The sequence below is a fragment of the Pistacia vera genome, unplaced genomic scaffold (assembly GCF_008641045.1).
Source record: "Pistacia vera cultivar Batoury unplaced genomic scaffold, PisVer_v2 Contig205, whole genome shotgun sequence".
NCBI classification, from domain to species: domain Eukaryota; kingdom Viridiplantae; phylum Streptophyta; class Magnoliopsida; order Sapindales; family Anacardiaceae; genus Pistacia; species Pistacia vera.
The window spans coordinates 400,815-414,720 of record NW_022196008.1 but is presented as its reverse complement, the minus strand read 5'-3'; the positions used below and the strand labels follow the sequence as shown (position 1 = coordinate 414,720).

The 13,906-nt window shown below is 38.2% G+C and overlaps 1 pseudogene; it reads left to right on the top strand.

Annotated features, from left to right (window-relative positions):
* Nucleotides 1-13,225, top strand: LOC116128923 (annotated as a pseudogene).
* The last annotated feature ends 681 nt before the right edge of the window (nt 13,226-13,906 follow it).

The window sequence follows — 13,906 nt, the reverse complement described above, 5'->3', positions numbered from 1 at the left end:
ATGGAAGACACTCATGAGGTTTCGGTGATGACCTGGGGCGAGTTTAGAAGATTGTTTGATGCCGAGTACAGAACAGTGGATCGGGCACATGAGAAGATACAAGAGTTTATTAATTTGAAGCAAGGGTCGAGTTATAATACCCAAGATATCAAAGGTATGTTCCTAACTCAAAATAGTCCTTTAGATGTTAATTTTATGTTAAAAAGCATAAAATCTAACCAAGGGCAAAATAGTCAATTCATTTGGAAAGGTATGAATCAATTATCCATAGAAAAGCTTAGGGGCAAAATGGTTATTTTGCCTATGGATAAGCATTGAAAAGGTCAAGGATGAGTAGGCTTCATTGCATTTAATGGCATTAATTAAGTAATAATTATGTCTCGTGTGAAATGACCAAAATGCCCTTATATGAAGAATTAAGGACTTATGAGTTATACAATTAAAATAATTGGGCCAATTGCATAATTTTGGAAAATAAATGAAATATTTTCCTATAAATGAGATGAAATTCGTTCAAGCCAAGGAGAGAGCCTTTCTTCAACATTTCTTCCATTTTCTCTCAAATCTTCCATGAAACAAGCTTTTCTTCTCAGTTTTAAAGGAGTTTTGCTTAATTTTTCAAGGAGAACAGATAGAGCCTTGGATATTCAATTTGAGGGTTTAAGGTAAGGATTAAAAACCTTGTTTTGATGTTTTGAGATTTGAGGTAGATTTTGAGGTATAATGTTATATTGGATTAAGGTGTAAAGAAGTCAAAAGGCAAAGGTTTGTTGGAGGAAGTCTTTAAAAAGGTAAGGAAGAACCTCCCATGACTTTGGTTTATGCTGGGTTTGTAGATTTTTATAAAACCTTAAATTGGGCTTTAAGGCATAGAATTGGTTGATGGCAAGTGTAGTTGAACTCATTTTTGTAACAACTTCTTTCTACATCATATTCATAATATATCATAAAAAGACAAGTATATTTATCAAAAAGGTTGGGTCCAAAAGTTTCTTTACTTAATAAATACATTCTTTACAAAGTACAACATCATTTGTACAAAAGACTCTCAAAAAGACAGTGGACAGTCATCAGTCTCCCTGCTTGCCGACGTCCATCGACCAAGTTCTCACCTATGTCCTGAAAACAGAGAAAACAATGGTGAGCACAAAATGCTCATAAGTAAATCTTCTACTCTATAATCCCCATACAAATCTGTTCGTACTCTTTTTACTCTCTCTAGTTCAATCTCTCTTGTTCTTTCTGTACTTCTAACTCTTACCATTCTTTTCTTTCTTCTATTCTCATCACCCATGGAGAATATCCTAACCATACATGATGAGATATTAAAGTATAACTGCATTTTCTTTCTATTCTTTTCTTATTCTTATTCTTTGTCGGTCTTGGTCGATGCATGGATTTGGAACCCTTGGTCATGTGAGTGTACTCTCTCTCTCGTGTATAGCCCTCATCCGTATGTATTCTCATGGCTATACAAATTCTATTTCTCATTCTCATTCCACTCTCTCTCATGGCAGTTACATGCGGGTAACTCTACACTCACGGTTCCCCATCGCACACCTATTTTCTTTCCTTCTGTAGCACTTAATAATCATTTTATGCTCTAGTGCTAGTTCTTTCTTTCTCTTTATTCTAAGAGAATTAGTTCTTTTCTTTTTTTCTATCATAAGTGTTTCTTTCTCATTTTTCATATTTCTTTCTCATGTATTACTACATAAACTAATGCATATGGATGGCTCATGCCTAAAATCTTGCTTATATGCATTCATGACATGCAAATATGCTATGTTGCATAAAGTAAGGTTCTCTACTTCTCCTCATGCTTCTTTTAGACATTTCATCAAACATATGTGTGCATACATAACTCTATTCATTTGTTAATGATATTTTTCTTAATCATCCAAAATAAGTTCAACTCCTTAACACTCATATAACCTACAGAAAACATACTTCAAATATTCCTCTCAAATTCTTCTCATTCCATCCACACTCTACCAACTTTACAACACAATCCACCCTTCTCAAGGTGGAATTCTTTCATATAACAACATTGAACTCATTCATGAATTCATCAACCCATTTCAAACATAAAATTCAAGCATTAAGCACATATATAATCTCTACACATCTTCAATCAAGTAAATCACAACTAGGTGAATTTACTTACCTAAGCTCAGGGAGAAACCACTTAAGCTCTCTACTCTTGAAGGCTTGATACTTCCTCTTAAACCTTCAATACAAACTCAATAAGGTCCTACTCTTTCAACAATAAAACTTACATCTAGAGTAAGGATTCTCACCTTTTAGTGCTTAGGATCAACTTGTAACAACTTCTAGTCAAAAGTTCTTCAAAGATCCTTGGAAACTTGAATGAAAATTTAGAGAATTGAAGGATGAAAGAGGCTGTGGTGAAGAAGCAAATGAAAGGTTTCTAAAGCTAAACCCTTACTATCTCATATTTTTCTCCACTCTTTCCCAAATACCCTTGCTCCTTCTTTGAAATTCCACTTATGACCTTTCATTCTTTGCAAAAACAACCCCATCCACCTATTCTCCATGCAATTTCCTTGCATTTCACTCCCCACTTTCCTGCTAATTAGGAGTAGAGGTCATTGAGTCCCAAAAGGAAGAATTCCCTAAAACTCAGGAAAAATTCAGCTGAGTCTTCGCCGCGGCGAAGCTATTTCTTCGCCCCGTGAAACTCACAGCAGCTACACGGGATGTAGCACTTCGTCACCGCGGCGAAGCTATTTCTTCGCCCCAGCAAAACTCACAGCACTACACGGATGTAGCACTTCGTCGCCGCAACGAAGCTTTCTTCTTCGCCCCGGCGAAGACTATCAATCCAGATTTCCCAAGTCTTACAAATTTTCAGGGCATTCACTCAACCACCAAACACCCTTTCAACTAAGGATAAACCAAGATATTAACAACATACAAACTCAAATGAGGATAAATCAACAAACATTCAAGTCTTCATCAAATCTTAACTACGTACCTCAAGTGGGGCGTTACATTTATACATGAAGTTATTGCATTTTATGTTTTATGATTGTTATGTTTGATTGAAGAAAATGAAGCGTGGATGCTGATTGTGGCAAAACTTGTAGTATGGGAGGCCACACTGGTTTGAATGGTTACTATTATAATGTTAGATGTTGTTTGCATTAGCTTACAATGTTATAGCAATAATGGATGATTATGGGAGAGATTTTACACTTCCTTTAAGATGTTAAAGACTATTAAGGGAGGTTTTTTGATCCTAAGTTGACCTATTGGTTAATGTTATAGGAATTGATGTGGCATAGTTAATATGAAAATTCGGATTTAGTGGCTTAGGGGTTTTGTTAACCCTGCTTCAGTATTTTGACCAACTTGAGTTATAAAACGAAATGAGATGATTCTTGAAGCATTAGAAAGCTATGACACAGACCTAACTGTTATGTTTATGCCAAGCCCAATTCGTTTGAGAAATAGATGGAAAATGGCCTGAATAAAACTGGTTACTAAAGTTTAAGATTTAACATGATCATTCTTATGATTATTAATGTATTATTGTAAGTAGCCAGACTAATGTTTACCCATTAGTTAGATGATCTTTGAAAGATATACATGGTCATGATGTCAATACATGATTAATGTTATGAAATGGCATGAAGATGCAATAAATACATGTTTTAAGATGATGTGTGTGAGCAAGAGGTAATGTAAATGGATTGATAATCCATAGATGAATTAAAAGTATTAACTCACCAAAATATGTATTTACATGCCATAAGATGTTAGAGATCAAATAGACATGATGAGATGCATATAGACATGATGGAAAACCATAAGCATATCCTCGTATACCGGTTGAGGAAAGATGATATATGCTTTAGATGCTAAATAACGCATACAGCAGCTCCCGATATATGAGCTCTAGATGAATTTGAGGCTAGATGATATGAAGTGCTTAAGAGCTAAGAAAAGTCCATTGGCTAGACGTTAATGTTTCATATGCTTTAGTTGCATTACATGAGTTATGATGTTATTACACATGAATGATTTTACTCTGTTTAGATGATTTTGATGTTATGTCATGACATGTGATGTGTGTGTACTATGTTTACATACTTATTTGTATGTGTACACATTGATGTTTATAGCCATGGGATAAAATGATGAAAAACATATGAATTGTAATAAAAGGGGAAGTATCCCTAGATGTAAAAGTAAGTGATGTGTTAATAAATATGTTTAAATAAGATCAAATAGTACTTTAGAATGAAACGGATCATTCCTACTGAACGATCAGCTCTCACCCTTTCATTGTTGATTGCTTTGCAAGTAGACTAGAAGCGAGGGATGCTAAAGACAGCGGGTACTACACGTGAGGGGGATGATTTATTGTCATCTTGATGTTTTATCTTGATGTAAATAATGTAAATGATAAATATTGTGAAATACCTTTGGAAGCTTCCACCCTATAAATATGTTTGATTGTATAATTTCTAAATTTGTAAATTATAAGTTTGGATCCTGCATGACATTATATGCATGTTTTTGGATATTATTATTATTATCCCTACACAGATTTTTCTAAATACAGCTGTTCTCCCAGACATGTATCCTCGGGATCTCATTGAGGGATTTCAGAGGATACCTGACTGAAGGGGGGTTTTACATCCTTGTTGGTGTCAACACGTATTCCTGCTATTCAGGCTCTGTTGAAGAAGATGACTGGAAAGGAAGCCTATGTTACTGTCAATCCTGATGAAGTAGTTGCTCTGGGGGCTGCAGTTAGGTAGCTTTACACTGCTGAAATATTTTAATTAGCTTTGTCATTTTTGGAGGTGTTTGACTTATATTAGGGATTGGCAATTATGGCTTTTATGCAGATTTTAGATGACAGCAAATTGTTGATAAACTTAAGGATTTAATTTAATTTTTTAATTATTATTATTATTATTATTATTATTATTATTATTATTATTATATTATATTATATTATTATTATTTTGGGTGTGTTCCATTGAGATCCATAATCTAATATCTTACATGCTTTATTTTGTTTGATTATAGTGGGTGTTCAGCTGAGATGTTAGTGACATTTACTCTTGGATGTATGTTAAGACTCCCTGCAACAATGACCAGAAAACAACACAAACAATCCAAATAATAGATAAAAGAGTTCACTCAATCAACACTTAACCATAATATATTCTACAGAATGGAAAAGAAACAACTACACAATTGGAAACCAAAACAGATAGATCCCAACAATTCGGAGCTGGGACCTCCACAATGACACTAGAATAATATTCGTAGCTACCCCAAAACTAACCCCCGCTATTTATACTATCTCCTTAACTAACATATTCTCTCTACTAACAACTTTGATTCCCTACCAACACATGACGTAGTAACCAATTTCTCCAACAATAGGCACCTCACATTCCGTACACTTACTGACCCAAATGTCCCTTATGCCCTTTGTGTTGATAGACATTTTTTAGGGGAGCTCTATCAATACCCCCTACCACCACCCCCCTACTGAAGACCACCTTGTCCTCAAGGTGGAAATGAGAAAATTGCAGCTCTATAATATCGGAAGCCTTCCAAGATGCTTCAAAGGAGCCAAGTCCTTCCATTTATAAGGACTTCCCAAGAGTCATCTAATAAAGTGCGGACTGCCAACACCGATTCTGGTTGAACAAGAAATTCCATATCCTCGGTGAGGAAGATGGCATGGGCTGGATAGGTACAGAGGTGTGGGTGTGCAGACTTCGTTTAAACGGAGAGATGTGAAAGACTGGATAATTTTTGTCGTAGAAGGTAGCTCCAACCTGTAAGCAACCTACCCAATCTTCTCTAGTATGGGAAAAGAACCATAAAACCTAGGGCTCAACTTTTCATTTAGTTTTTTGGCCAAGGAATTGAAACAATATGGTTGGAGCTTCAAATACACCTAGTCTTCTGGTTGAAAACTAATATCCCGATAACGTAGGTTAGCTGTTTCCTTCTCTGCTCTTGAGCCAGACAAGTTATGCTTTAACTCATCTAATATGGAATTTCATGCAGCCATGTGCTGGTTAACTTCTTCCATTGAGGAAGGGTATCTATAAATTTGAGGAGAGTGGGTGATCCCTTCCATAGAGAGCTTTGAAGGGAGTCATTTTAATGGAGCTGTGATGTGTTTATTGTCCCAATATCTGCCTAAAACACCCCACCTATGCATTGTTTGGTTGCGAACTATAGAAACATCGCAAGTAAGTTTCCAAACAGCGTTGACAACCTCCGTCTGGCCATCGGTTTGAGGGTGGTATGTAGAACTGAACTTCAATGAGTGCCAACAACCTTGAACAATTCCTCCAAAATTGACTGATAAAGAGCTTATCGCGGTTCGAAGCAATGGACTTTGGAAATACATGAAGCTTCACATATCGGAATAAAAATAGCAGCGACATCATAGCGCTATAGGGATGGCACAGGGAAATAGAATGTCATATTTAGTGCACTATCTACCACAACCATTATAGTATCCTACCCTTTTGCTTTTGGTAACCCTCCAATGAAGTCCATGCCAATATCTTCAAAAACCTAGGATGAAGGGTAAGGGCTGAAGGAGACTGTTGTTTGAGAGCAGAATATTTATTTAATTGAAAAATCGAACACTGCTGAACATACTCCTGCACATCCTTCTTAATACCGTCCCAAAACACATATTCATCAATTTTTTATAAGTTCTAAAAACCTGAATGGCCCCCTCCTAGGCTACAGTGAAATTCTTCAAGTTTTAGGGATAAACTTCGAATTTTTGGGTAAGACCAACCTGTTTTTATAGATGAGGCAGCCACGGTGAAAGCCATAATGGGACAACTGGAAGGTCAAAAGAAGTTCTTGGATAATTGGTTGGAGCTTGGGGTCTTGTTGTGCTTCAGCTGCTAACTCATCAAATTCTAAAAATTGGACCACTTGGCTGGAGCTTCTAGGTTGGTAATGGTTTCGAAAGAGAATCCTAGGAGCTTAGAAATCCACTTTTGTTGCTCGGGTGTCTTTAACTTATTGATATGTCAAAAACTGCAGGCTGCGTTGGTTAGATTTAATATAAATTTTCTCCCACTAAGGTATGGCTCCATTTTGGACAGCAAACACAATTGCCATCAACTCCCTTCGTACGTTGACTTTTGTCGAGACTGGTTGGAGAAAGCTTGGCTAAGGAATGCTGGGGCATTGATTCTGGACCAAGACAGCTCCTATACCTTGTCCCAAAGCGTCCATATAAACTTCAAATGGAAGGGTAAAATCAGGAACTGCCAGAACAGGAACTGAAGTCATTACCACTTTAAAAAGCTCGTTGTGCTTGGTCCTTCCATGCAAAAGAGTCCTTTCGTAGCAACTGTGTTAAAGGCTGTGCGATTAAACCATAATTCTGTACAAAGCGGCGATAGTAACCAGTTTACCCCAAAAATCCTCGTAATCCTTTGATGGTGCGTGGAACGGGCCAAGTTAGCATTGAATCAACTCTTGTGGGTCAACCTCTACCCCCTTGATGAAATTAAGTGACCCAAATACTCCATCTTTGATGGGCAAACAGACACTTCTTGTAATTTTTACTAATATATGCTTGGTGAGGATTTGAAAGGTTTGTCTCATATGGAGCATATGAGTCTTCAAATCAAGGCTGTAAATGAGGATATCATCAAAAACATAAGTATGACTTCCTCAAGACCGATTTAAAGTTGGTATTCCTTAAAGCTTGAAAGGTGGAAAGCATTGGTTACCCAAGGGTATGACCAGGAATTCATAATGCCCTTTGTAGTCCTAAAGGCTATTTTGGGAACATCCTCTTATTTATCCTAATCTGGTGGTAACCAGATTTTAGATCTAGTTTCGTAAAATGACTGCCCCTGATAGTTCCCAGCAGTTTATCAATTGAGGGAATAGGGAACTTGTTGGGATAGTGATGTTATTTAGTGCCCTGTAATCTACACAAAAATGCCAACTACCATCTTTCTTCTTAACCAACAACACAGGACTAGAAAAATCATGTATTGGGTTGTATATTCCTGCCACTAGCATCTCACCCACCAACTTTGTGATTTCATTCTGGGAATATGAGTATTTGTATGGGCGAATGTTAGGAGGTTTGGCATTGCTTCTAGGACTATGGCGTGATCAGTGGGTCTCTTAAGTGGGAGCTTAGAGGCTGTTCAACAATAGCTAAATCCCTACAACGCAGCAGCTGTCGGATCAATGGGTTCTTCTTTTTCCTCTCCCTTGACACCAATGGAGCAAAACTCAAATCACATAACCCCCCCTGCCTTTGCAAAGATTTTAGCATTGCCTTAAGTGACACAACCGTCTTGTAACAACGGATCCCCTTGTAAAACCACCCTCTTCCCTTTTGATAAATGCCATTGTCAGATCTCCAATTAACATAAACATTGCCCAGTGTACTGAGCCAAGAAATTCCCAACACTACATCTGCCCTCCTAATTCAAATGGAAAAAAATCCTGGCGTAATTCAATCCCTTGTATCCTTAATTGCACCCCTCTGCAAATACCCTTCCCTTTCATGTAAAGCCATTCCCTACCATAACCCAAAATGTTTTCCCTCTCTCCACTGCCAGTCCTATTTTCGCACCAAATCATGCGAAATAAAATTGTGGTAAGCCAACTGTCAACCAACACAACCACTTCTACCCCCAATCATCCCTTTTAGTTTTAGGGTTTTATCTGTGGTTACCCTACAATTGAATGCATAGATAAGCCAATGGGTTACCTTCGTCGGGAACTTTTGAGTGGGTCAGGAGTGACTTCATCGTTTTTCGTCTCATCGTCGTGGTCATTAACGAATCTGATCGACTTGCCTCACTCTGTGGTTTGGCCCGAATTTCTCATCACATAGAAACAAAGACGTTTTTCATGCTTTGCTACAATTCGACATTGGACATTCCTGGAAATGTCCCCGTGAAGTTCAACGTCATGGTTTCGCCAATCGATTCTATCGTGAAATCGATTTGGAAAAAACTGTGACCTAACTCTGGGTTTCGCGATGGATTGACCCAAGAGTTTGGGCGACCGGGTTCTGGGCTTGGGGTGACCCGAGTATAGGAGTCCAGCTTATTTCCTTGGGCTTTAGCAAACCTAGGCTTGTTCTTTCCAGACCTATTTTCTTTCCTCCCACGCGATGGACCTGGTCCATCAACGCAAAAAGGGAAGTGGCGGAGTCAGACGAATTTTAGCTCTGACTTCCTTCTTAGTCCATTCGTAAACAACCCCATCAGTATATCTTCTCTACCTCATAGAAAGAGCTGCGTGAGCTTCAAAATTTTCGGTACTCTGTCATTGCCCATCTGCTTCAGTGCTACTAAGTCTCATAAGCTGATCCTTTAAATGATGGTCTGAATCTCTCAACCACTATGTCTTAAAGTCTGTCCAAGAACCAATTGGGTGCTTTGTTAAGTAGATGCCCTAGAGCCATCAATTATTGTAGAATTGACTCTTTGTAAAATGTTCATTAATCAATAAAAGCATTATTCTATATCACGTAAATCATTATTATTGCAATATGTATTGATATATGTCTTTAGAATGGTAGAACTATGACGATGGTATCAAGTGTTTAAATCTTGATAGGGGAGAACCCTATGAGCACATACGGTGGCCATTCTAAAAATGTTTAGCCCAGTATTATCTGAAGTAAAGCATAGATAATACGGTAAGGCTATCATAGTGTTAAACGACCCTGTCAAAAGCAGTGACTGATCTTACTGTCAAGGCTGTTTGGTGACAACCTGGTGCAACACATGGGTGCTTGCTGTAGGCGAATACACCGCAGCAAGTTCACTAGACTGACCCACCAGAGGATTTCATTGGATGGTAACCCCAATGTCTATGGAATAAATCCTCTAACGAATGGTGGTACATGGGATCCTTAGACTTGAGATCACCGGAGCGCCTTGTGCACCGATGGTATAGTTGACACTAGCTAACGCAGTTCTTTTCGAGCTGTCAATACTGTAGTGATTGGCTACATCAAGAGTGTATCAAGACTATGATGGATTGACAGAGATTCATCACTCCTAGGTACGGGAGAAGTTATCTCATGGCGCAATTCAGTATATGGCAATGACATTAAACTGTGGCCACAGTGGGATTGAGTTGTTGCTCTATCCAGTTTCTAATACTGGTCATTGGTCCAGAAACTGAATACATAATATCGAGAGTAACCGAAGGTTGACACTATTTTTATGCCTTCATCTCGTCGAGATAACGTATGATGAAAGGATCGAATTGCATGGTAACCATATTGTTGACAGATAGCTACTTGTCTGAATCCGAATCGGGTGGCCATGATGCCTTGCAAGGCCAATCTTGGTCGTGTATTAGTGAGACGATTAATTGGTGTTAATCATGATACTATACACTGCCAGTATGATGGGGACCTATGAGTCACACACATAGAAGATAATTTAGAGCTAGGAAAAAGAAGACGTTCGTCTTTTTGGCGAAAGGGTATTTTGGTAATTTCACAGTGCAATTAATTTGCTGAGGTCGTAGCCTTTATTTATTTATTAGAAAATTAGGTAAGTGAATACTTTTAAATATGTGTTTGCATAATTAAATAATTATCATTATTGTTAAATGTTAATATATATATATATATATATTGATTTTAATTGAAGATAGATGAATTAAATAAATATCTAATTAGGGGTGTTTGGAAACATGGGGTGTTTGGTTGGAGCCCAAGCCCATCCATATGGGAATAGGGCAGTAAAATAACACTATAAAAGAAAAGTGTTAATAGAAAAATGTGAGAATATTTTTCATTCATTCTTTCATTGATAAGAAATACACAACCCCAAAACCCTCTCACTCTCACGCCACTTTGTTTTGCAAAGAATCAAAGTTCTTCTTTGATTTTTCTTCTTGTTTCTCAAGGCTAAGGAGGATCAAGCAAATCCCTCCTAGTTCTTGCGATGTCTTCGTGTGACTACATCGGTTCGATCTTACACTTGGTCGGTAGCAAAAACATTCAAGGACAAAGTTGGTGGAGCCTCCAACGTGCGTAAATTATTAACCTTGAATCTGATTTTCTGTAGATTTAATTTATATATTGTATAAACTGTGATATTAACCCAGATCTTGGTTATAAGGAACGATCCATGCCATTTATGTTTTTGTTTTCCGCTGTGTAAGTGGGGCGTTCCCTAACACCTCTAGCTCCACCCACTGATACCAGTTTAGGGCACGACCCTCCTACACACGGCAGCGGCTGCCACCTTATCTCCTTCCTTATATTGGTTCACCGAAAAATATCGGTCAGCCTGAATGTCCAACCATAAGGACTTCCCCTTGAATATGTTAGTTCCACCTTTCCCTTCTTCTCACCTCGAGTTCCTGCCTCCTGTTTCCTATCGACTCCCATACCGTCACTACTGTTGGAAGGCTCAGAGTGGGATGCTTTCCCCTTATCATGGCTCAAATTTGCATCCCTTTCTTCCCTTAGCCTCATCCACTCACGAAGCTCTAGTAAGTACCCTTAATGCTCCTAGCTCTTCCCTTACAGTCCCCATTTCTTTTTCTACCGTTCCCCATTCCTTTTCCAATCCTTCAACTCTGTCTCCATCTTCGATTTAACCATTCCCCAACGAAGCTCTGATACCAATTTGTTAAGACTCCCTACAACAATGATCAGAAAACAACAACAAACAAATCCAGATAACAGATAAAGATTCACTCAATCAGACCACCTAAATATAGTTCTAGAGAATGGAAAAAAGAACAACTACACAATTGGAAACCAAACAGATAGATCCCAGCAATTCGAGGAGTTAGGGACCTCCACAATGACACTAGATAATTTCGTATGCTACCCCAAAACTGACCCCCTTTATTTATACTATCTTCTTAACTAACATATTCTTTCTACTAACAACTTTGATTCCCCACCAACACGTGATAATAATAACCAATTTCCCCAACAACCAGGCACCTCACACTCCTTACACTTACTGACCAAATGGCCCTTATGCCTTTGTATTGATAGACATTTTTAATGGAAGGTCTATCAATGTAACTCCTATTGGCCTGGAAACTCTGGGTGGTGTTATGACCAAAGTAATCCCAAGAAATACCACTCTACCCACCTCCGAATCGAATTTTCTCAACAGCTACAGATAGACAACTAGTGTTGAATTAATGGTCCTTCAGGTGAAAGAGAGTTTGTTAAGACAACAGAACTCTTGGTAGATTCCGTCTAGATGGTATCCTACCGGCATCTGTGGGGTACCCCACATTGAGGTTAAGTTTGACATTGATGCCAATGGTATTTTCTCTGTCTCTGCCATTGATAAGGGCTCAGGCAAGAAGCAACATCACCATTACTGGCACTAGCACCTTGCCACAGAAGAGGTATGTTTTGAACTAGCTATTCGATAACTGTTTAGTTTTTGCTTTGAGTTATGCCTCATCTTATGCTTACTACATACTTACTCTTTATCATTTTAGTTTTTCTCTACATCCAGGATCTTTCTACACATCTGTCATTCTTTAAACTCTTTTCTTTTGTTATTAGTTCCGTTATGTTTTTCAAAAGTTTGGTGGTTTCTAGTTTCTGTCATTGTCATAGTTGAACAGTAATATGCCTCGAGTCCTTTAGTTTTATAAGCTACGATTAACTGTTGTTGCTTTAGTGTCTAGAGGAGGAGCTTTTCCAAACTCAAATCGTGTTTTTCCCTTCAGATAATTTGCATCATATGGACTCGAAATTGCTGATAATTTTTTGGTAACTGAAACGCCTTGTTAGCCACTTATGATAGAATAGTGCTGAGGGAATGTTGTGATGAAAATAGGCAGGTAGAGCAAATGGCGCAGAAGCTGAGAGGTTTGCACAGAGGACAAGGAGAAGAGAGACACTACAGACACGAAAACCAAGCAGATTCCGTCGTTCAGCAGACTGAGAAGCAGCTGAGGCGGTTGAAGACAAGGTTCCGGCTCCAGTCAAAGAGAAGGTTGAGGCAAACTAAAGGAGCTCAAGATGCAATTGCAACAGAGTCACCAAAGCAATGAAAGATGCCATAGCTGCCCTTATCAAGAAGTAATGCAACTTGGTCAGTCCCTTCACAACCGATCAGGGGCTGGACCTGCGCCCGGCACTGAAGCTGGACCGTCAGATTCATCAACCAAGGGACCTGATGAGATATCATTGACGCAGATTTCACGAGAGCATTGAGCAACTGCTCAGCCTTTTTGCCTTCCATGGTAATGGAGGAATTTATTTTTTGGGATTGGAGATGGTTTGAGCTGTATTTTTGCTGTCATTTTGTTTCATGAGGGACAAATTCAGGAAATAAGAGGATGATTTAGAACCAATAGAGAGAATCCATTGTTTCTTATTTGTGTATAATTTTAGTGATATTATACTAGCAAAGTGTATGCAACTAAATCTAATTAAGGTGTGCTGATTTTTTTCTGATTTCATTTTTCATAAAAAACTTTTATTTGATGTGGGTCTGATCTAAGCCTAAGAATCAATCTACTAAGAAAAATGAACACCCAATAGCTTAGATTTAAAATTTTTGCACTTGCATACAATACATTGTTTGGTAATTAAATTCTGAAAACCATTACCGTAAAGACGCTTTGTGTCTAGGATCATATTAATCTGTTAAGCAGCTTAGCTGTAGGATGGGCTCGAGTAATACAGTTGTTCATTCTCATGTGGCAGATAAGGATAATTGCTGATTGTTCATTCTTGTTTTAATATGATAAATATTGTATTGTACATATATTTTTCGATATTAAGTTGGATTTGAAACGAACCAGCCCGGCCATTACTGCCCGAAAATAGACAAAGCTACCGAATTCCCTCCGATCTTTCCATCCGGTAACTCTCCAAATCCAATCCAACGAT